The 24,016-nt window shown below is 35.4% G+C and overlaps 1 pseudogene; it reads right to left on the bottom strand.

Moving 5' to 3' along the window:
* Positions 1-1,528: 1,528 nt before the first annotated feature.
* On the bottom strand, positions 1,529-17,015 carry LOC145130710 (uncharacterized; annotated as a pseudogene).
* Between the last annotated feature and the right edge of the window lie 7,001 nt (positions 17,016-24,016).

Below are 24,016 nucleotides of genomic sequence, written 5' to 3'. Positions count from 1 at the left end.
ATTAACATCTGTCACAGTTGGTGTACCAACAACAATTAACTTTCATTAATTAAGCCAACCAAGTGTCCAAATCGTTAGTCTTAATCAAGAACATTGATCCCAACAAATCAAAACGCATTCAAGGTCTTTACATTTCATCAAGATAATATCAAAATGCCTGTTACATGTTCCCAGGACTTCAAAAAACATCCGTAAACAACCACCACTAGATTACCACAAACATCATAGACGATTACCACAAACACAAACGAACACACACAATCCTAATAACATATATTACAATAAAAACCTTAAACACTAGATTACCATACCACTACTATTCACCTCCTTGAGAATCACTTGCTGACTATCAATTGAATGATGAAAATCATTAGCAGGAGCATCACCACGACAAGACCCACAACCAACAACGCAATAACTTTAATCTGCTTCTCAACCTTCTCGAACCTTTGCTGCATGTTCAGGACATCAACCCTGGAATGAAGGTAATCGCGACCCATCTCTTCCTTCATGCGCTCCACCTCACCTTTTTGCTCGGCTATTTTATCACCACAGTCGCAGAAAACCGTGTGCAAATCGTTCAAGTATAGCCCGTCTCTTGAGCTAATCGAGTTGTTGGAGTTTATAGTATCTGGTGATGGTGGTGGGGTAGGCTCCATGGAAGACAGTGAAAGGGAACACGAGTATTTTATTTTCGTTTGTCAGGTTGTGTTTGGCCGGAAGTGGTAACAAAGTGTTAGGGTTTTGTCCAAGAGACCATCCATTTATGTAGTACGGGACCACCTAACCCTTAGTGCCCAAGTAAGTGAACTCGGTGGTGAGTCGATGATGTGTAAACCGACTCGTCTGAGTTGACTCAGTAGGTTACTTGGATGATGACATGGCAAGCAAACCGGTTGAATTGGGTCAAAATCCCAAATTAGCCGGTTAAATGTTAGTTTATGCCCTTCTAAAGCCAAAAAATAAAATAAAGGACCTTTTAAACCAAAACTTGTAAGTTAGTGGGGTTACAGTGACATTTTCCCTAGATAGAAATGTTAATGAAAGATAAGTATAAAGAATGACCTAGATGGCTAAAAAATCAATATTATAATTACACAATCAAAATAGTCATTCCAGAAATGGGTAGAGAATTTTTTAAAAAGGTTTGGTGCAAATAAAAAAAAATACAAATTATATATTTAATTAAATCTGAAACTGCCATTCCAGAAATTATTGCTGTTTTGACAAATGCCTAAAAGTTAAATTATTTTCCGGACTTTTCCATAAGATCATTTTTGTAAATATCCAAAAAAATAAAAAAGTAGAATGCGACATGACATAGCAAAAGTAATATTTTTTTTTAAGGAATAACCATTTGACATAAACCAGTTTATTTGTTTTGAACATAAACACATATTCTGATGTTCACGAACCACACATAGAGATCGTATATTTTTCATTTGAGTTACAACATTTATGCCATTAGTGCCAAAATGGTTGCTTCCATCATAAAGAATGTCACATTCTTTATATCTTTATACATTCTTCAACTATCATCCTTCAAAAAAAACTCAAGACCCTTATATCGAAAACAAATTTTTTTGCTTTTCATGTCCAAAAATTGTGCGATTAACGCAAAATTATAAGAGACAGAAAACATGTAAAACATCTTCTCAAGAAGATCAAACCTATAAAACATAATCAGTCCAGTCGCTTACAAAACTTTTTTTCCTTTTTTTCTAAAAATTTGTTTATGGAGCTATCAAGCTTTCGATTGTGTATGTTAGTGATTTTGCCCAATCTTCTATGAGTAATAACGTTTGAAGTGTGTGCATAACGTCATAATCCGGATCGAGCTTCCTTTGCCACCCCTACAAAAATTAGCAGAGAAACCAGACACTGTCATTCTTACTGTATAACATGATATGACAGAACAGGTTGTACTGTCAATATCTCTAGTAATGGAAAAAATTGTAATTTTTTGTAATTTCGTTTTTTACAATTACAACATTGTACTTTCAATTTATTTTATCTTATTAGGACATTATACTTTAAAGGGTTAATCTCATAAAAAACCTTATATTTTATGTTTTTTTTTTTCCGGATCAAACCTCAACTTTATTTTTTACCTTGTAGTTTTTTCATTTTTTCCGAAAAAACCATTAACTTTGTCTTTTTCTCTGAAAAAAAAAGCTTCCAAATAAACCCTCAACTTTTTTTAGTTTTTCTTGAAAACACCCTCGCATATTACAATTTTTTTTTGGAAAAATTGACTAAAATGGCCAGATCGGAAAAAATGAAAAAATATAAGGTCTTTTTCAGGCAAAAAATAAGCTCGAGGATTAATCCGAAAAAGACACAAAATATAAGGTCTTTTATACGATTAATCCTACTTTAAAAACCTAAACTTTTTATTATTTTTTATGGAAAAAATAATATTATTTGAATCTAGGAAAGCTGAAAAGTTTTAATGAAACTTGTGAGGTCTCTAAAAAAGCTATATGTTGGTTGTATACAGACGTATATTTTATAAAATAAGGAATATTGCTTAATGAAATTGAGTAATTAATTATGATTTTATAATTTAATATTTATATGTTTAGAAAAAAAAACAATTACCTCAAAAAAATTGTTGTAACCATGACAGAGTAGACATTTCCATCAACATTGACTCTATGATGCCTACTTGCTCCAGCACTTGATGCATGCAATATGCGGGATGGACAATATCGCCCTCAGGTGTACCCCAATAATCAAATGACTCTGTCACTTCCTGTTAGTTAACCAACCCAAATAAATGAGAGGGCAAATTTGTAAATAGTTAATTGGTAATGTTACATGATTATTACCCCTAATAATACGCTAATCACAACACATAACATTTTTTAACACATCATATTGCCCCGTCCTAGCAAGGGCCAATATTGCATAACTATGAAAGTGTAGGGAGCAAATATGCAAATATACAAAACTCATGTGGTCAATGTGTGAAAACAAAAAAAATGTAGAGACGCAGAGGGGGGGAGTAATCTGCAAATTTTGTATTAGACAGACTATTTTTCTAATTTTTTAGAGTAAATTACACGAATGGTTCCTATGGTTTGGGGTAATTTGCGTGCTTGGTCTCTAACTTATTTTTTTTTAACTTGAACGGTCCCTACTGTTTGTTTTTGTTACACGCTTGGTCCCTTCTGTTTGTTATTGTTACACGTTTGGTCTCTATCTTACCTAAAAAGACTATTACTTAAATACGGAAAATGGTGGGGTAGGTAAGGTAGGGTGAGAGGTGAGAATAGAGGTGTGTTTATTTAAATAAATCCAAAAATCAAGGGCAAAATAGTATTTTTAGGTAAGATAGGGACCAAAAGCATAATAAAAACAAACAGTAGGTGTCACACCCCAAAACCGGAACGACGAAAACGTTCGGGGGTGGAGGACGCCATGTTTAGTATCACAAGACATGCATCATAGTAACTAAGTAATGAACAACCATTTCATTAGAAAGAAAGTGTTTACAAAGTGTGTGTTCACAAAACATAGAATACATAAGCAAATAACAAAACAAGACTTGAAGCTATTATGCTCAATCTTCTGAATTCCCAGCGCGAGTACCTGTCTACTAGGCTCCTGAGAATACAAGTTATTTGAAAGAGTTGATCAACAATTAAGCTGGTGAGTTCATAAGATTTTAGTGATGTAAGTAAGTTGTAAAATGTTGTTGAAAATGTAGTTGAAAAATGTAGTTGTAAAATGTAGTAAGTTGTAAGTTCTGTTTAGAAATGTTCGCCTGTTCCTCTAGAAAATCCTATATTTCCTACTTTAATGAAAGATAAGTAAAAATGACTCTACAATCCTTTCTATGAGTACTAAATGGATACACGTTATATAAGACAGAGTAAACAAACAATCGATTGTGCGCATCTGCCCTAAGGCGGAAAACACACATCCCATTGTTTGTTTGATCATTGTGGTATATAACCCTGGTGTATTCACTTGTTACTCATGGAGTTAATTGTAGTGGTTCCTTTATATTTAATGAAAAGATTCTTTAAGAAAACCCTTATTCCTTATAATAAAATGGTGACCACAGTGATTACTTCTATAATCACTTAGTTTATACTGGCTATATATGATCTAATATCGAATAGAAAGTTAATTGGGTGAATCTGCCCTAAGCCCACAACCAAACAAGGAACAGGAAGTAAGGCGGAAAGCACACATCCAACTACCTATTGGGTATTAATGATATATAACCATGATGTATAAACTCAGGTGTTATAGAGTTAATCACCTAAGGTCCTTTAAGTTTATACTGGTTTAATAAAATGGATTAACCCCTTAACTGGAAGTTTCTAGTTTTGTATACCAAAAGTTCCGATTTGGAAAGTATGTTTTGTACTAGAAAACTGTGCATTGACTCTGTGTCCTATGACTTGACCCATACTTGGTACCCTTATGATGACTTAATGTATACTAAGCATATATATATATATATATATATATATATATATATATATATCTAGAATCGAATAGAAAATAGACTGGGTGAATTCGTTCCAAGCCCACAACCAAACAAGGAACAGGAAATGAAGCGGAGATCACACATCCTATTACCTGTCGGATCCTATTGATATATATATATATATCCTTTGACGTATACATTAAGGAATCATAAGGTTAGCATTATGGTCCTCTCTACTAAACGTAGCCTTCTACCAAGGCATCTAATGTTATGTGTTTGTTTCTTGCATGAGTGTGTATTTTCCCAAGTGAGACTATCATTAACCAAAAATATAGTTTTTACATTACTGTTTATTGTGAGAAGATCACAATGTGAATGAAATGGGGAAATAATAAAGTACTGTAGTATTGTATTATAGTAACTACTGCTGTACTTTCTACCTTAAACCAATTGTTATTTAAGGTATAATGTGATATGATTGCACCATACTATTGACTAATAACACGACGATGAAAGACGTCAGAAGGAATGACATTTGGCACCCGTAGACTTGCAAATCCCACTGTAGCTAACAGCAAGGTGTAGGATAGTCAATCCAGTATATTTCTATACCCAAATTCATGCCCTCCCTCTAGGAGATTCTGGCTGCAAATCGAACCATGACAGGTGATGCCATGCCTCGAAACAGTGATTCACATTTATGTTATAGTATACTTGTATATGTATTGTATGTACTAGCTGTATTGTATGTTCTCTCTGTCTAGTATATATGTATGTTCTGTTTGTTTCTCATCATAGTATGTTCTCTTGTATAATGTATAGTATGTACTAGCTGTATTGTATTTTCTCTCTATCTAGTATGTATGTATGTTCTGTTTGTTTCTCATCATAGTATGTTCTGTTTCTCATAATAGTATGCTTGACTCATGTATGAACTGACTCTTTGTATGCTTCATTATACTAGAAGTAATGAATAGTATCTTCCTAAACTATACCTATTATGGTTTACTAATGTTTTACTTGAACTCTAATTGAAAAGACTCATTTATCTACTAAGTTATGCTTGTACTTTAACAACGGAGTTTTGTAAAACTATAAAGTAACATAACTTTAAAAGAGTTTTTGAGTTGTTTTGATCACTTATAAAAGACATAAGCAATATTTTGAAAGATGTTTATAACAAACAATTACACAATTATCATTGTGTTAAACTTGTATCCCCCCCTTAAAAGCATTTAAAACAGTTAAAAGATTTATTACGGGGTATGAACTCAGCTGATGTGGGTGATTCAACGAATACGCGTGTAAGGATGAGAAGTACCACGAATGAATTCCCGAGACACAACAAGTCCTAATTGACATATATTGGCATGAATATAGTGTTTATAAGCAACTATATGAAAGGAAACACCTTCCGGGACTAGGAAACACTTTAACCAAGTGTTGGAATCACATGTGATTAATCAAAGGAAAGTGGAATGGTACTACCATGAGTTTACTACCATGGGTTTACGGCCAAGGGAGTTTACGGTCGTAAACTCATGGTCAAACATGCATAAGTGTGGGTTTGAATGCTAGGGAAGCTTGATGGACTTTTGCTCTACACAAGGATGAGAAAGACCAACTCAATGGAGGCTTTTGATGAGTTTACGGCCCAAAGGAGTTTACAGCCGTAAACTCATGGTCATTATGCATTTGAGAGTAGTTTAAGGTCCTATTTCCATCAAGGAAGGGTTCTAGGTCACAAGCTTTGCATCTAGGAGGGTTTATGGCCAAAATGGCACCCTTAAAGGGGTTTACGACCATGGGAGATGGCTTGGCCGTAAACTCCTTTTGTTCTTGCATTCTTTATGTTTTCAAGGCTCTAAGCATGAATCCTAAATAGATATCAAGTGTAGGGAAGAGTACTTACGATATAGAGGCTTGAAATGGTTGATTTAGGCCAAGAACACTAGTGTGTGTTCTTGGTGTTCTTGGTGTTTCTTGAAGATCTAAGAAAAGATGATTTCCATGGATGAAATCATTAGATGATACTAGATTAAGAGATGTATCAACTAATCAAGAAAGAACACTTACAACTTTTGAAGATCTAGGATGAAAAGTTGGATGATACTTGAGAGGATTTGAATAAAATCGGCCAAGGAAAGAAAGAATGAGAAAAATGGCTAAGCTTTATATATATATATATATATATATATATATATATATATATATATATATATATATATATATATATATATATATATATATATATATATATAGGTGAGTTTACGGCCACCTTGAGTTTACGGCCGTAAACTCTTGGTAACTTGGCCGTAAACTCCTCTTGATGGAGTTTAAGGCTTGCATGCTATACTGTGGTTCTAGCAGGTACTTCCTAACACTTATTCCTTGAGTGTTTTAGGCTTAAAACTCCTGAGTATGACCTTTAATCAGGCTAGAACTCATTACCAATGAGTCTGACACTCAGTGGAGTTGACTGACTGAGCTTTCAAAGCAAAAAAATTTCGGGTTGTCACATCATCCCCCCGTTCGATGGAATTTCGTCCCGAAATTAGCTTTCTTAGCAGTACTACTGGGGTTGCGCTCCTCTGATTGGCAGAATACCTACTTGTAGACCTGGCAATTTTGCCCTGGTGTTCATGATAGGATTCGTACTTGGTCCATCTATCATTACCTCGTGTATACAAGTCGTATATAATTAGGATTAGTAAGACGGTCGGATGTGCGACTCTGCCCCAGGTCCACAACCAAACAAGGAACATGAGATAGGACGGAAACACACATACTAAATCTGCATAATCATAATCATATACTACCCTCGCGTATACACTGAATAGTGATAGGTGGGCTGTATTCGTCCATAGCCTCTGTGCTCGAACTTGGCCTGTTGGACGAGTGGTATTTCGTGACGGTCTGCGGACATCCGACGATAAGGCTTCGGAGGACAAAGTACTCTTCGCACGAGTACTTCGGGGTTTAGAATACGAAAGATAAAACTGAGGTTTAGGTCGGACTGTCCATACGAATGACGAAGGTTTCGAGAACTTGTCGATCGAGGCGATAGAAACATATGAACTTAGTATGGTAAGGACCACGCCAATTCATGACGAATGATAGTAACGGACTCTTTACTGAACAAAGTTTTGGCCAATTTGAAAGAAACATCTGTTATACGATGATGTATCCCTAGTGTGTTCGACAATGTACTCCTAGTGTGTTCGACAATGTACTCTTTGTGTGTTCGACAATGTACTCTCTGTGTGTTCCACAATGTACTATCTGTAAATGATCCAGGGCTTTCTGTTTTCCCTTTGATGTTAACACTCCTACGTATCGTACCGCTATGTGCGCATACATACAAATGAAAGTGCTTTGATAACTGGTGATGATACTTTATATCATGATCCTCCTTGGTACCACTACGATCGCCTGTCATATACATGTTATGAATATTTAAGATGAATAAGACAGTCGACTGAGTAACTCTGCCTCAAATCCTCAACCAAATAAGGAACATGGATTAAGGCGGAATCACTCACTCTAAGCCTGCAACTTCTTAGTTATTCATAACCATGATGTATATGCTACACCATCATAGCTTCTCTAAATGGATCTTTTAGTTCTCTTGAATACTGTGATCTATTTCAATATATGAGTTATTATAATTACTTTTTAAGTGTTTTCCCCAAGTTTACATCTTATATGAATATAAATTAATTTTTTTCAAAGTAATTACTATTTCGAAAAATGTACCGCTGCTCGTTGACGACTCCGGGGTTGATTCTCCTGCGGTGATCATCAGAATGCGTCCATCCGCTCCTGAGTTCTTTGTTATCGGGCAGTTCCTCTGATAGTGTCCAGTATCACCACAGCCATAGTAGGCTTGGTTTTCTTCAACTCCAGGGACTTGGGAGATCGGTTGAGTCGGTGCCCTGCAGAAACGGACTGTGTATCCCTTTCTGTGGCAGTTCAGACACTGCATTTCCCGGCATACTCCGGTGTGGTGATAGTTGCACTTTCCACACTTTGGGAGGGTTCCAGCATATCGACTGGCAGGTGCTGGAGCAGCAGGCGTTGTAGCGGCGTACATAATACTCGCTTGTTGCTCTTACAGGGTGTCCTGTGTTGCTCTCTTCTTCTTCCTCTTGTTCCCCGACTTCCGTTTATAGTCCTCTTCCCTCGATGGCTCGGGAACAGGGATTTCTACACCATGGAAGACTCCGTGGTCGATGAGTCGCTGAGCCAAGCGTTTAGCACTATCAAATATGGCTGGGTTAGAAGACAACACATCTCCTTGGGTCAGAGCAGTCAGACCCCAAATGTATCTTTCTATCTTCTTGCTCTCCGAGGTAACCATCCCGGGGCATAGTGCTTCCAGGTCACTAAACCTGTCAGTGTAGGCCACTATGTATGAGCCGACCATAGTGAGCTCCCACAACTCTTGTTCCAGCTTTTGAATTTCGCCCCTCGGGCAGTATTCTTCCAGCATCAACTCTTTTAGGTTTTCCCAACCTATTGAATTATCCACTGATAGGGTCAGTGACTTAACATGGCTGTTCCACCATGTCAGGGCTCTGCCAGAGAAGGTGCAGGCAGCAAACTTCACTTTGCTCCCTTCAGGGCACAAACAGATTTCAAAGACCGAATCTGTTTTCTCGAACCATCGCATCAGAGTGATGACTCCACCATTTCCATTAAAGGAATTTGGTTTGCAGTTCATGAAGTCTTTATACGAACACTCCCTTGGGTGTCCGTGAGTAGCTCCGGGGTTGGCTAAGTGGGTACCGCTACCAGATCCAAAGGTACCACTTTCACCGAGGTGAGCTATAGCAGTTGCCACTACGGAGGATATCGATGTGTGGAGAGTAGCAGTATCGAATTATGACGGTGGAGTTGGAGTTATCGGAGTAGTGCGTCTGTTTGATCTGCGAGGAGGCATCTTTGCTAAAAGAATACAAAGATGAGACGGAATAAGTCTAAAGCAATGGACACAAGCCGAAAACTGAAAAGACAAGGTTATCCTAGTTCTGGGTGTATCGGGTCCTGACTTCCACAGGGTTGTAGTAACAATCCATAAAAGAGTCTATACCTAATAAACTCTATGAATTTGAAATGGCTATCCTTGAATGAATATTTGTTCCCTGAATAACTGTTACCAGCTGCATGTAAGAAAATAATCCTAACACATAATGTGAGCAGTCTCTCCACTTGCTCATTAAGTTAACAAGATTATTATTTATTAGTGTGACGTGTAAGACGTTTTGGTTACTTCGGTTGATCCCTCTTTGAAAGCTCCTCATTAACTTGCTCTTGTTTCCTCCTGACTCTTCTGTTGTCTACTATGAGGAAGTGGTTACATTTATCTGGGCTTGTCGTGCGAGAATGGATGTGACTAAAGAATCTATGAGATTAATGGTAACTTTATGGGGTGATCCTTACAGAGTCCTGCTATAATTGTACAAGTTATACAAGTTGTATATAATTCAAGATTAAATAGACCTGCGAATAAGTGATCCTACTCCAAAACCACAACCATAAAAGGAATGGGTAGTGAAGCGTATATCACAAATTCTAAGTCTATAAGATCTCAATTATATAAAACTTTAAGAGTATACATTGCAAGATTATAGACCTATTCGTAAGGGTCTTTTAAGTTATCACATAAGTTATTTGTATGGTGCCTAAAATACTCCTATAGTATTTTAATGTAATCTACTTGGTATGTTTTAAACTTGTTATCGCGTTATGGTATCATAGAATACTCCTATAGTATTCTAACTCTAATGTACTTGATCTAGTATTCTCCTGACTAGTGTTTAGGTAAGTTTTAAGACTGTTGCAACACCACATCGCTCCCAAACACACATCGGTCACATCTCGAATGAATATAGTTGATCAGACTATATTGATCCTAGCTATGATTACATAACTGTTCAGGTTTGACGACAGTGTTCAACCTTTAAATACTTTAGTTCTGTTCTTCTTGTGATACTTGGTCTAGTATGTACATGTATAAGCAAGTAGGTATATTTTTATAACTTATCGTTATACTCTTAAAATATATCATTATCCAGAGCACTTAAGCCTCATTGTATTTATAGTTGTATATCTTTTATGGGTTGATATACTTAGTTCACTATAAACAATGCTCTGATACCAATCTGTCACACCCCAAAACTGGAACGGCGGAAACGTTCGGGGGTGGAGGACGTCATGTTTAGTATCACAAGACATGAATCATAGTAAGCAAGTAATGAACAACCATTTCATTAGAAAGAAAGTGTTTACAAAGTGTATGTTCACAAAACATAGAATACATAAGCAAATAAAAAAACAAGACTTGAAGCTATTATGCTCCATCTTCTGAATTCCCAGCGCGAGTACCTGTCTACTAGGCTCCTGAGAATACAAGTTATTTGAAAGAGTTGATCAGCAATTAAGCTGGTGAGTTCATAAGATTTTAGTGATGTAAGTAAGCTGTAAATTGTTGTTGAAAATGTAGTTGTAAAATGTAGTAAGTTGTAAGTTCTGTTTAGAAATGTTCGCCTGTTCCTCTAGAAAATCCTATATTTCCTACTTTAATGAAAGATAAGTAAAAATGACTCGACAATCCTTTCTATGAGTACTAAATGTTTACAAGTTATATAAGACTCAGAGTAAACAAACAATCGATTGTGTGCATCTGCCCTAAGGCGGAAAACACACATTCCATTGTTTGTTTAATCATTGTGGTATATAACTCTGGTGTATTCACTTGTTACTCATGGAGTTAATTGAAATGGTTCCTTTATATTTAATGAAAAGATTCTTTAAGAAAACCCTTATTCCTTATAATAAAATGGTGACCACAGTGATTACTTCTATAATCACTTAGTATATACTAGCTATATATGATCTAATATCGAATAGAAAGTTAATTGGGTGAATCTGCCCTAAGCCCACAATCAAACAAGGAATAGGAAGTAAGGCGGAAAGCACACATCCAACTACCTATTAGGTATTAATGATATATAACCATGATGTATAAACTCAAGTGTTATAGAGTTAATCACCTAAGGTCCTTTAAGTTTATACTGGTTTAATAAAATAGATTAAACCCTTAACTGGAAGTTTCTAGTTTTGTATACCAAAAGTTCTGATTTGGAAAGTATGTTTTGTACTAGAAAACTGTGCATTGACTCTGTGTCCTATGACTTTACCCATACTTGGTACCCTTATGATGACTTAATGTATACTAAGCATATATATATATATATATATATATATATATATATATATATATATATATATATATATATATATATATATATATATATATATCTAGAATCGAATAGAAAATAGACTGGGTGAATTCGTTCCAAGCCCACAACCAAACAAGGAACATGAAATGAAGCGGAGAGCACACATCCTATTACCTGTCGGATCCTATTGATATATATATCCTTTGACGTATACATTAAGGAATCATAAGGTTAGCATTATGGTCCTCTCTACTAAACGTAGCCTTCTACCAAGGCATCTAATGTTATGTGTGTTTGTTTCTTGCATGAGTGTGTATTTTCCCAAGTGAGACTATCATTAACCAAAAATATAGTTTTTACATTACCGTTTATTGTGAGAAGATCACAATGTGAATGAAATGGGGAAATAATAAAGTACTGTAGTATTGTATTATAGTAACTACTGCTGTACTTTCTACCTTAAACCAATTGTTATTTAAGGTATAATGTGATATGATTGCACAATACTATCGACTAATAACACGACGATGAAAGACGTCGGAAGGAATGGCATTTGGCACCCGTAGACTTGCAAATCCCACTGTATCTAACAACAAGGTGTAGGATAGTCAATCCAGTATATTTCTATACCCAAATTCACGCTCTCCCTCTAGGAGATTCTGGCTGCAAATCAAACCATGACAGGTGATGCCATGCCTCGAAACAGTGATTCACATTTATGTTATAGTATACTTGTATATGTATTGTATGTACTAGCTGTATTGTATGTTCTCTCTGTCTAGTATGTATGTATGTTCTGTTTATTTCTCATCATAATATGTTCTCTTGTATAATGTATAGTATGTACTAGCTGTATTGTATGTTCTCTCTGTCTAGTATGTATGTATGTTCTGTTTCTCATAATAGTATGCTTGACTCATGTATGAACTGACTCTGTGTATGCTTCATTGTACTAGAAGTAATGAATAGTATCTTCCTAAACTATACCTAGTATAGTTTACTAATGTTTTACTTGAACTGTTATTGAAAAGACTCATTTATCTACTAAGTTATGCTTGTACTTTAACAATGGAGTTTTGTAAAACTATAAAGCAACATAACTTTAAAAGAGTTTTTGAGTTGTTTTGATCACTTATAAAAGACATAAGCAATATTTTGAAAGATGTTTATAACAAACAATTACACAATTATCATTGTGTTCAACTTGTATTCCCCCCTAAAAGCATTTAAAACAGTTAAAAGATTCATTACGGGGTATGAACTCAGCTGATGTGGGTGATTCAATGAATACGCGTGTAAGGATGAGAAGTACCACGAATGAATTCCCGAGACACAACAAGTCCTAATTGACATATATTGGCATGAATATAGTGTTTATAAGCAACTATATGAAAGGAAACACCTTCCGGGACGAGGAAACACTTTGACCAAGTGTTGGAATCACATGTGATTCATCAAATCAAAGTGGAATGGTACTACCATGAGTTTACTACCATGGGTTTACGGCCAAGGGAGTTTACGGTCGTAAACTCATGGTCAAACATGCATAAGTGTGGGTTTGAATGCTAGGGAAGCTTGAGGGACTTTTGCTCTACACAAGGATGAGAAAGACCAACTCAATGGAGGCTTTTGATGAGTTTACGGCCCAAAGGAGTTTACAGCCGTAAACTCATGGTCATTATGCATTTGAGAGTAGTTTAAGGTCCTATTTCCATCAAGGAAGGGTTCTAGGTCACAAGCTTTGCATCTAGGAGGGTTTATGGCCAAAATGGCACCCTTAAAGGGGTTTACGGCCATGGGAGATGGCTTGGCCGTAAAATCCTTTTGTTCTTGCATTCTTTATGTTTTCAAGGCTCTAAGCATGAATCCTAACTAGATATCAAGTTTAGGGAAGAGTACTTACGATATAGAGGCTTGAAATGGTTGATTTAGGCCAAGAACACTAGTGTGTGTTCTTGGTGTTTCTTGAAGATCTAAGAAAAGATGATTTCCATGGATGAAATCATTAGATGATACTAGATTAAGAGATGTATCAACTAATCAAGAAAGAACACTTACAACTTTTGAAGATCTAGGATGAAAAGTTGGATGATACTTGAGAGGATTTGAAGAAAATCGGCCAAGGAAAGAAAGAATGAGAAAAATGGCTAAGCTTTATATATATATATATATATATATATATATATATATATATATATATATATATATATATATATAGGTGAGTTTACGGCCACCTTGAGTTTACGGCCGTAAACTCTTGGTAACTTGGCCGTAAACTCCTCTTGATGGAGTTTAAGGCTTGCGTGCTATACTGTGGTTCTAGCATGTACTTCCTAACACTCATTCCTTGAGTGTTTTAGGCTTAAAACTCCTTAGAATGACCTTTAATCAGGCTAGAACTCATTACCAATGAGTCTGACACTCAGTGGAGTTGACTGACTGAGCTTTCAAAGCAAAAAATTTTCGGGTTGTCACATTAGGGACCTTCTGAGTTTAAAAAAATAAGTTAGGGACCAAACGCGCAAATTACCCTAAACCGTAGGGACTATTGGTGTAATTTACTCTTTTTTTTAATATGTGGACCGTTTCTATAAAAAAATAATGCACAAGGACCTTTTCTGTAAACTACTAGGACATACAAAAATATTAAATATAGGGATTGTTTCTGTAAAAGAAAAACCTCACAGGGACCTTTTCTGTACATTACAAAATTACAGGGACTAAATGTGCCAAAGTCCAAAACCTTTATGTCAAAACTTTAAAACAAAAAACCTTTGTAGCAAAACTCCAAAACTAGGAAAAAGGTACTATTCATAAGCCAATAATAGTAATATGTAGCTTGAAACTCAAAAAATTGTACTTTATTGATTACACGTTATAGTTATTCATTTCCTAATAATAAGAAGAGTAAATTATTGAAATCGTCCCTACGGTTTGGTTAAAATTACATGTTCGGTCCCTAAAATTTTTTTTCCACTCGGATCGTCTCTGGGGTTTGATTTTGTTGCGTTTTTCGTCCCTATTGTTTGGTAAAAATTGTGCGTTTGGTTCCTAACTTTATGCATGTAAGGGACAAAAAACACAACAAAATCAAACTATAGGGACGATCTGAGTGCAAAAGAAAAGGTAGGGACCAAACGTGTAATTTTGACCAAACCATAGGGACGATTTCAGTAATTTACTCTATAATAAGAATATGATATTTAAGATTTGTAAGCATTTCACAAAAACATGTTACATGTGAATTTTTTTTACCTTGATGAAGGCCTGTGGATCAGGAAAGTTTTGTTGTATTGAAAGCTTCAATGTGCATTCGGCTGCAATGCGTCCATCTCTACAAGCAAGAGCTTTAAAAAATTCCAATAAATTGACTTGATCACTCTTTGACAGCTCAGCAGTCATACCTACATCAAGGAATATGACATGAGGCTTTGATTTGAATATCCCTTTTCTTGATGATTTGCTTCGTACAAGGATGTTTCCAGGATGCATGTCAGCATGAATGAAGTTATCAACCTACACACACACACACAAAATAAATAAATAAATTTCTTCTTGGGTTAATTGCAAAAAATAAAAACCTACTTCCCCATTCTTATTTTTTATTTGTACTTTAGAATAATAAACATTTTTTTTCAATTTTCTATGTTTCTTGAGGCTGCATTTGTTACACGAGACTGGATTGGAATGAGAAGGGCATTTATGTCTTTTCAACATACAATAAAAGGATAGTGAGTCCTTGTGTCCTACTTCAAGAAGCTAATGATTGTTGATGAAGAGTAATAGATTTAAATGCAAGAAATAGCAATTTACTTTCATATAACTAGCATCCTACTTCTATTTCATTCTATTAAATGCAAGAAATAGCATTGTACTTTGGAAAATCTATACAATTGTAGTTGTGTTTTTTTTTTTTTAACTTTTTTCTTATTATAAAGGAGATAATTGATTTGTATCCAAATGATGTTGCTATAATCAAGTATATTTTTCAAAATACAATCTTGTAATAGGAAAATGGGAAATAGGGTGCTAATAAACAAATCTAAGAAAGTATATTGTTGTTTCTTGCATTTAACCCAAAATAATACAACACAAACTTCATAGTGTTTTTTTTTGCCATTTTCACCACAAATACTCCATCAATCTTACGAAAACCTAATAAACATCCAATTTAAAGTGATAATCATATTGAATTAAATGTAAGAAATAGCAACGTAATTTCATGGATTTGTTTATGATAGCATCCTACTTTTATTTTGTCCTTTTACAAAATCTAACCAATTATGACAATGTCATCCAAACACAAAGTAGCTTTTGCAGCTATAAAAGAAAGAAATGGCAATAGAATGCTACTACAATACATCATTAAAAGAAAGCAACAAAATACAATAAATATTTATCATAACTCAAAGAGATTAAAGATATTACCAGAAGCATTTTCAAAACTGCATGAGTCCCACTATGAGCAAGAGAACTCTTAAGCCTAACATGTCCTTCAAGATCATCAACATAACGAGACACACGTTCTCCATGTTCAAAAGTTTCCACCAAAACAGCATGATGAACAAGTGGATACACAGGTTTTGGAAAAGAAACATCTTTCCAACTCCTAAAATTATATATAAATCTACTCAGATGAGCAGCTTCCCTTGCAAGATCAACTTGTGGCATCATAAAAACAACAAACTGTTGAACACTTTCATCCAATCTCAACCAATTAAGAGTTGGAATAAACTTTGACATCTTTGCAACCACATTTATAATATCAAAATCTCTTCTAATTGATTCACCAACCCCTATATGTCTTACTTTAACTGCAACTAACAAAGGCTTGATACGTTTCTTCTGGTATTTATACTTTAAAGAAGCTCTATGGATCTGTGCAATACTTCCTGATGCAACTGGGATTTCCTCAAAATCATCAAAAATTTCAGAAATTTTACGCCCAAATGCTCTATGGATCTGTGCAATACTTCGAAGACTGAAAGTAGAGATGAAATCAAAATTGCATGTCCGTTTTCAGCATGTGTGTAAAGGGTGTTTCTTGGATGAAGTTGATCAATATTTGATGACCCTTTATCAATATTTAAGGCGAATATTCCAGGAAGAACAATGTATGAACAGGTTAATGCCAAGGTAAATGCTTGAGCGATTTTGTTTATGGAGGAAATTTGTGAATCTTGATATGAATTCTTGGAAAGCCTTTTCCATGCGATTTGGGCATGATGTGTTATAGTGTTATTGGATGGGATAATGGAATAGTTTCGGGAGAAAGTGTTCTTGGTGGAAGCAAACCCTCTATTAGAGAGAATGTTATGAGAATACATTCTGTGCTTGAAGTTGTGAAAACCAGATTTAATGATTGAACCATGATTTTCATCTTCTGAATGAATTCCTCGGTTGCTTTTTAGGATTAATTATGTTGTTCTTTTAATATTTTTATCACCAAGAACCTGTATTTACAATGATCTAGTCGATTTTACCAATACTGGATAAATAAAGAACAATATTAAAAGAAAGAGCCATGGATTTGCAGAATGAAAACCCATTCAATGTAATCATCTGATAGTTTTATAGGCTTAAGAGTTAAAATAGTTACTACATTATATTACTATAGAGTGATAAACTTTCTAAACATCATACTTGGCTTTTTATCAAGCACTGCCTAACTACAATACTTGTGAAAATGCTATAAAACACTATATACTGCAAGGAGGTTTAACAGATTTTGCATATATGAATCAAAAAGAACCAATAGTTAACAGATTGTGCATATCTCAATCAAAATAACCAATCATAATCGGCAATTTTTGTCCTAATTTACTATATTTTGTAAACTATGTTATGCATTTTCAAACAAAAAGGATTTTGTTGGTTGCGAAAAGGCAGGTATGATGGTTGAAACGGTAAACAACTCTATAGTTATATTGATTGATGTTTCAAGGTTAACAAATCCTTCCCAAAACCTTTCAATTCTCAATATCAAACTCTCCCAAGTGTTAAGCCTAAACACTTATCGCACAATTTTCCCCCGCAGATGCTTACAATAAATATACATGTGAAATTACATCGGTAACTCATTCAATGAACGGAGAGAACAAACCGAAACCCTAACAATATGCAAGCATATAAGGAATTTGAGATAGAAAAAAAAAGAAGAAGAAGAAGAATTAGAGAAGAGAGATATGCTCGATTAGGGATCAAACTTAATTTTCGCAGGAGCTGAATCACGAGCATTTTCTACAGATACACCCTGTGATTCGACCGCTAAGGGTCATCAGAATGAAATTTGAATTCTAGATGCGTTCACCACCGTATATGATTGTTGTCGTCAAAGCTCGATTCAATTGAAAACTATGGTGGCGTTTGAGGGAGAGGATCAGAGGAAGAAGGTTGGAGGGTGACCTTTTCTTTGTTAAGGAAACACGTGCTTCCCGAGTTATCGGTGTCTTGTTTGTAAAGAAAATCCCGTGGAGAACAATGCATGTACGTGTACAGATGTGATGCGTCAAGTTACAACTCCTTAAAGCATGTTGTCTCACTTTATGTTATTCCCTTAATTTTGTGTATTCTACTTCTACCATGGGCTTTGGATTTGTAAAACTTTTTTTAGAAAAAAACAAAATTGTTTAAAGAAAGTTCATCATGATATTTTTTTTTTATTTTAGAGTAATTTTTTGCAAAATGCATACATGACAATTTCTTGTTGAGTGCGATTATTATATGTTATTATTTAATATAGCCAAACTTAGACTGAAAAAGCTTTGATTTTGGACCGAAAAACCTCTCTGAAACTGTAAGTTTTCAGATAAATTATATAATATAATGGGAATGTTCAAATAATGTGTTTAAACTTATAGGTTTATATGCAATATCCATCCAAAATTTGTAATTTATGTTTTTTTAATGGTCGATTAGTGGTTAAACTTAATATCACCAAGTTAATAGAATTCGCTAACGCCTGAATTAAAATTTCGGGTCTTCAATCTCAGATGCAAACCCTCTACCAAGTGGGCTAGTACCACATCAATAATTGTAACTTATGTATGTTGATGGATCTACTCTTCCAACTTAAGCAGATAAATATTCAGTACCTAGTATGTCCATTAACCTAAAGAAGAACAATGATCATTCTAAACATATTTTGGGTTTCATGTGGTAAAGAAAAAAACTAAGCCTTTTAAAGATGAAAACTTAATAAAAATCCGTGTATATATATATATATATATATATATATATATATATATATATATATATATATATATAACTTTTTAGATGAAAAAATTATAAATAAATATCAATATCAGCATTCATAAAAAAACAAATAAACAAAATCATACATCGACTCAATTAATTTTGTATTAAATATAATCTTTAGAATATGTTTACCATTCCACACAATAAATTTATTTTACATCCTTTTAGATGTTTCCCTTTCTCTAAATACATCCATCAAATTTTGTTGATTGATAAACTGGATCATAAAAATTGTTTGATAAGCATGGAGGTTAATTGTTTTGAATCAAGACAAAAAATTATTGCAATAAAAAAAAATTAAGCTTATTGGATATATTGTGAGTTAATAAAAGATAGAATTATAAATAATACATATTGTGAGTGTGTTATATGTCTTATTCTTGAACATAAACCATTCATAAGTTATAAACTTGGTCTTTAAGATTAAAACAAAAATGAAGTTAAAATATTATAAATCACTTACTACTTTTAGTAACTTAAAAAACATGAAAAGAAGTTATCAATACTTACCTATTACAAAGTCAGACTTTCCAATTTTCTTATAAAGTGTAACATCCTAAAATCAAGCCTAAGAGATTGCCCTCTTTGGTGAGAAAATAAAATTTAAGGAATAAACGTAAATTAAATTTAAATAAATTAGTAAATAAATTATAAGATAATTTATTGAATTTTTCTAATATAAAGGATGAAAATCTAAATAGAATAAGTGTTTGGACCTAATGAGTAGAAAATGTAAGTAAACGGACTAGTTTGGCTAATTTGAAAACTTTATGACCAAGTGTTGACTTAGTCAATGTCTAACCAGCTAAAAGAAAGTATTTTAGGGTCAAAGTATGAAATATGGAAGTTTTATAGTCAAATGGGGTCATTTTTGTAAGAATTAAGAAGTAAGGGACCAAAAGTGACAAGTAAGGATAGTTAGAAGTCTTCTTCCTCATTTAAATAAGAGGAACGATTTTGAGAGTGGAAAATATGGCAATTATAATGAATTGATTAAGAACTAGAGCTGGTTTGTGAAGAATTAGAGAGGTTGTGAAGCTAGGGTTTCATCAAAGCAATTGGGGGTATAATTTCTATACAACTTCTCTTAGAGTTCAAACCTATCGTTTGGGTTTGAACCCCAAATCCGATGATGGTTCTTGTAATGTTTATTAGATGTTAATTCATGTAAGGTTTTAGTGTTAGAACCACCATAGTTCATTGAATTAATTTTAGTTTGATTTTGAAGGACGTTTCGTTTAGATGTTGCGAATGAAGCTCCATTAATGTTGGAATTCCTTATTTAGTAGTTCAAATGAGTTAGTGAAGTATTGGATTACCTCCTAGAACACCATGAGATTGTTAAATCATCCTTAAATGGTTTCAATCCATCAATTAATTGTGAAAATGGGTGATACAAACTCTAGGTTTATGTATGAGTTGTACCTTGGCTATGATGAGTAGTACTCTAGCCTCTATTCATAGACTTGGAGTTAATATGGAATTAGTATGTGCTTAGTGTAGGGTTTTGAGCATTCGAACACTCCTATTGTGTACATGCAACCCTAGAAACCTTGGATCTATGTTTTCTCTAAAATACATGCAAATAAGAATTTTCCAAGGTTCTCAACCTAACTAGCATGTTATGGGGTACTTGTGATATAAAACCTTAGTAGAGTAACATACCTTTTCTTGTGGTTGATTGATTGGAGTCTTGAGAGCCTAGCACCAATAGTGTGGATGCCTCAAGTGGAATCACAAATCACCAAAACACCTTGGAAGACTTGAGAGAATAGTTAGCACCAAGTAGAAATCTGCCCACTCTTTTGTACTCATGCACTAGTGCCATTTCATGTGCCAAGGACCCCTTTATATAGTGTGGTGGATTAGGGTTACATCCATGTAAACCCTAATACCCATGACCTTTCATTTCCATAAGATCCATGGGTTAAAGCTCCATGGACTATCCATGGACTTTCCATGCAAGCCTAGCCCATTCTAAATAAGCATTGGCCCACTCTATATAAATATAAGAGTCCATATTTAATTAGTTACCTTTTGATCACTAAATTAATTCCAAATTAATTCTAGATCAACACTAATTAAATAATATGATTTCATATTAATATATTATAACTTATAATATATTAATGAATCATAACTTATACTATTCTCAAAAGATTATCCATATAAATTGTTTCGGTGAAGTGCAACCCAAATGGACCATGCCGAGTCGGGTCAAGTACATCCCAAACATAGTTATGGACTTAGACACCTTATCCAACAGTCTCCACTTGGATAAGTCTAATAACTATAGTTGCAAGCATGACTTCAGGAACCGACCAGCAATCGTAGCTCTTAAAACTCTGTTGAACTATGAAGCGCCATTTTAGATAAGTGATCATATAATCCTCTGTTCTAGATATCAGCCGGACAAATACATGGAACAATGTCGTACTTATTGTCCAGCAGTTTGTTTCCCGATTTCCGATTCGTTTGACATAGAACTAAACTGAACAAATCAATTTGGTTCTGACCGGGCTCGGTACATAGGTCAAAAAAAATCATCGAGGGGCCCAGATATCGCTTTTAATCCTCCAATGACTAAAAGGAACATATAAACTTCGACTCATATGCTTGTTCTACTACTTGTTGAATCATACACAAAGGCACGTTTTATAACATCAAGTTACTGATGCGTTTTCGTGCAATCAATGCACAACCAACTCATAGGCAACAACTCATATCTCTAGGTTTGAAGACTTATATGATATTACCGTCTCACGATCACTCGAGATAAATTCCATGAAGTGATACAAGTGAGCGTGGGTTTAATCCAATACTCAGAACTTATGAGCACTCATGAATGTTGTAGCAACTTTTCTCTATGTCTAACCACCTTAGACATCTACAAGCCCAATTCATGACAGTCTTGATTCATATCTACTTCCAACATATGACTGACTGTGGAGAGTTTGAATAAAGTAATTATTCTGGAAGTCAAAACATGCAAAATTGAAACAATAGTAAATAATTGACACATGATAGCACCACCTTACTTATAAATAAACAACAACTTTTATTTAATCATCAAATGTCAATTTACACTTTACAAGTTCCATAAATAGCTATCTAATCTGTAAAACTAATATTGTCCTTCAGCCTGACGCGCCTCGCATGCTGGAAATGCCTAACCCTGGTCAGTCCCTTCGTGAGGGGATCTGTTGGGTTCTCTTCTGACGATACCCTCTTTGCCACGAGGAGTCCTTCTTCTATCTTTTGTCTTATGAAGTGGTATTTTCTGTCAATGTGTCTGGATCTGCCATGATCTCTTGGTTCCTTGGCTAAGGCAACCGTACTATTGTTGTCACATAAAATCTCTATAGGCTCCTTTATAGCTGGTACAACTCCAAGGTCTCCGATGAAGTTTGTCAGCCATATCGCCTCCTTCGCCGCTTCACTCGCTGCTATGTACTCTGATTCACAAGTTGAATCAGCTATCGTCTCCTGCTTGGAACTTTTCCAGGTAATTTCTCCTCAATTCATGGTAAATACCCAGCCCGACTGAGAGCGGAAATTATCCCTGTCAGTCTGAAAGCTAGCGTCACTATACCCCACTACTCTCAAGTCATCACTCCCACCAAGGGTAAGGACCCAGTCCTTAGTCCTCTGCAGGTACTTGAGAAGGTTCTTCACTGCAGTCCAGTGAGCCTTGCCAGGATTCCCCTGATATCTGCTGACCATGCTCAAAGCAAAGGCCACATCAGGGTGGGTACAAGGCATAGCATACATGATCGGGCCAACAGCGGAAGCATATGGTAGTCGACTCATCTCAGCTATCTCAGCCTCTGTACTCGGGCTCTGAGCCTTGCTCAGTTTGGCATTATGCTGGATTGGTAAGTCACCTTTCTTGGAATTTTGCATGTTGAACCTTTTCAACACTTTGTCCACATAGGTGCTTTGACTAAGTCCAATTAGTCTTTTACTCATTTCTCTCAATATCCTTATCCCTAGGATATAGGCAGCTTCTCCAAGGTCCTTTATAGCGAAACACTTCCTAAGCCAGGACTTAACCTCCTGAAAAGTTGGGATGTCATTTCCCATGAGTAGTATGTCATCCACTAGCTCCCACTAGCTCTGACATATACACAGGACTCATCTTCGCTTCTCGAAAAACCAAACTCTTTGAATTTATCATCAAAACAAAGATTCCAGCTGCGAGATGCTTGTTTCAATCCATAAATGGATTTCTCAAGCTTGCACACTCTATCAGGTTACTCTGAATTGACAAAACCCTCTGTCTGACTCATGTAAACATCCTCAGCCAACTTTCCATTAAGGAAAGCGGTTTTGACATCCATTTGCCATATTCCATAATCATGAAATGCAGCAATGGCTAACATAACCCTAATAGACTTAATTTTCGCTGCTGTCGAGAAGGTTTCATCATAGTCAACTCCCCGAGTTTGAGTGAAACCCTTCGCAACCAGTCCCGCCTTATAGGTGTGCACTTTTCCATCCATGTCGGTCTTCTTCTTGAAGATCCACTTCCATCCATGTCGGTCTTCTTCTTGAAGACTCGAGGCCTGCCATGGCTTCCCTATAGCTGTTAGGTTCATCTAAATTTACCAGTGTACTATCACTGATAAATGTGTCACCTTCCGCAGTAATATGGAAACGATAGTAATGCTCAGGTGCATTCCTAACTCTTATGGACCGCCTCAGAGGTACAGACTCGTCAGTTGGTTCAACAGGAGTTTCCTCCTCAGGTTGATTGTTAGGGTTTGAGGTTCCTTCACCACTTGACTCTTGAAGCTCTTCAAGGTCAATTTGCCTCCCACTGTTTCCCTTGCTTATAAATTCTCTCTCTCGAAAGACCCCTCTCCTTGCCACAAAGACTACATTCTCACTGGGTCTGTAGAAGAGGTAACCAAAGGATTTCTGTGGGTAGCCGATGAAAATACACTGCTCACTACGAGGTTCAGGCTTGTCCTGAGTCTCACGTCTCACGAAAGCCTCGCAACCCCAAATCTTGATGTGATCTAAATTGGGAACTTTCCCAGTCCACATCTCGTGAGGTGTTTTGGAAACC

The sequence above is a fragment of the Lactuca virosa genome, chromosome 1 (genome assembly GCF_052849685.1).
Source record: "Lactuca virosa cultivar CGN04683 chromosome 1, Lactuca_virosa_CGN04683_v6, whole genome shotgun sequence".
NCBI classification, from domain to species: domain Eukaryota; kingdom Viridiplantae; phylum Streptophyta; class Magnoliopsida; order Asterales; family Asteraceae; genus Lactuca; species Lactuca virosa.
The sequence above is the reverse complement of the archived record's forward strand: the minus strand, read 5'-3'. Positions and strand labels throughout refer to the sequence as shown.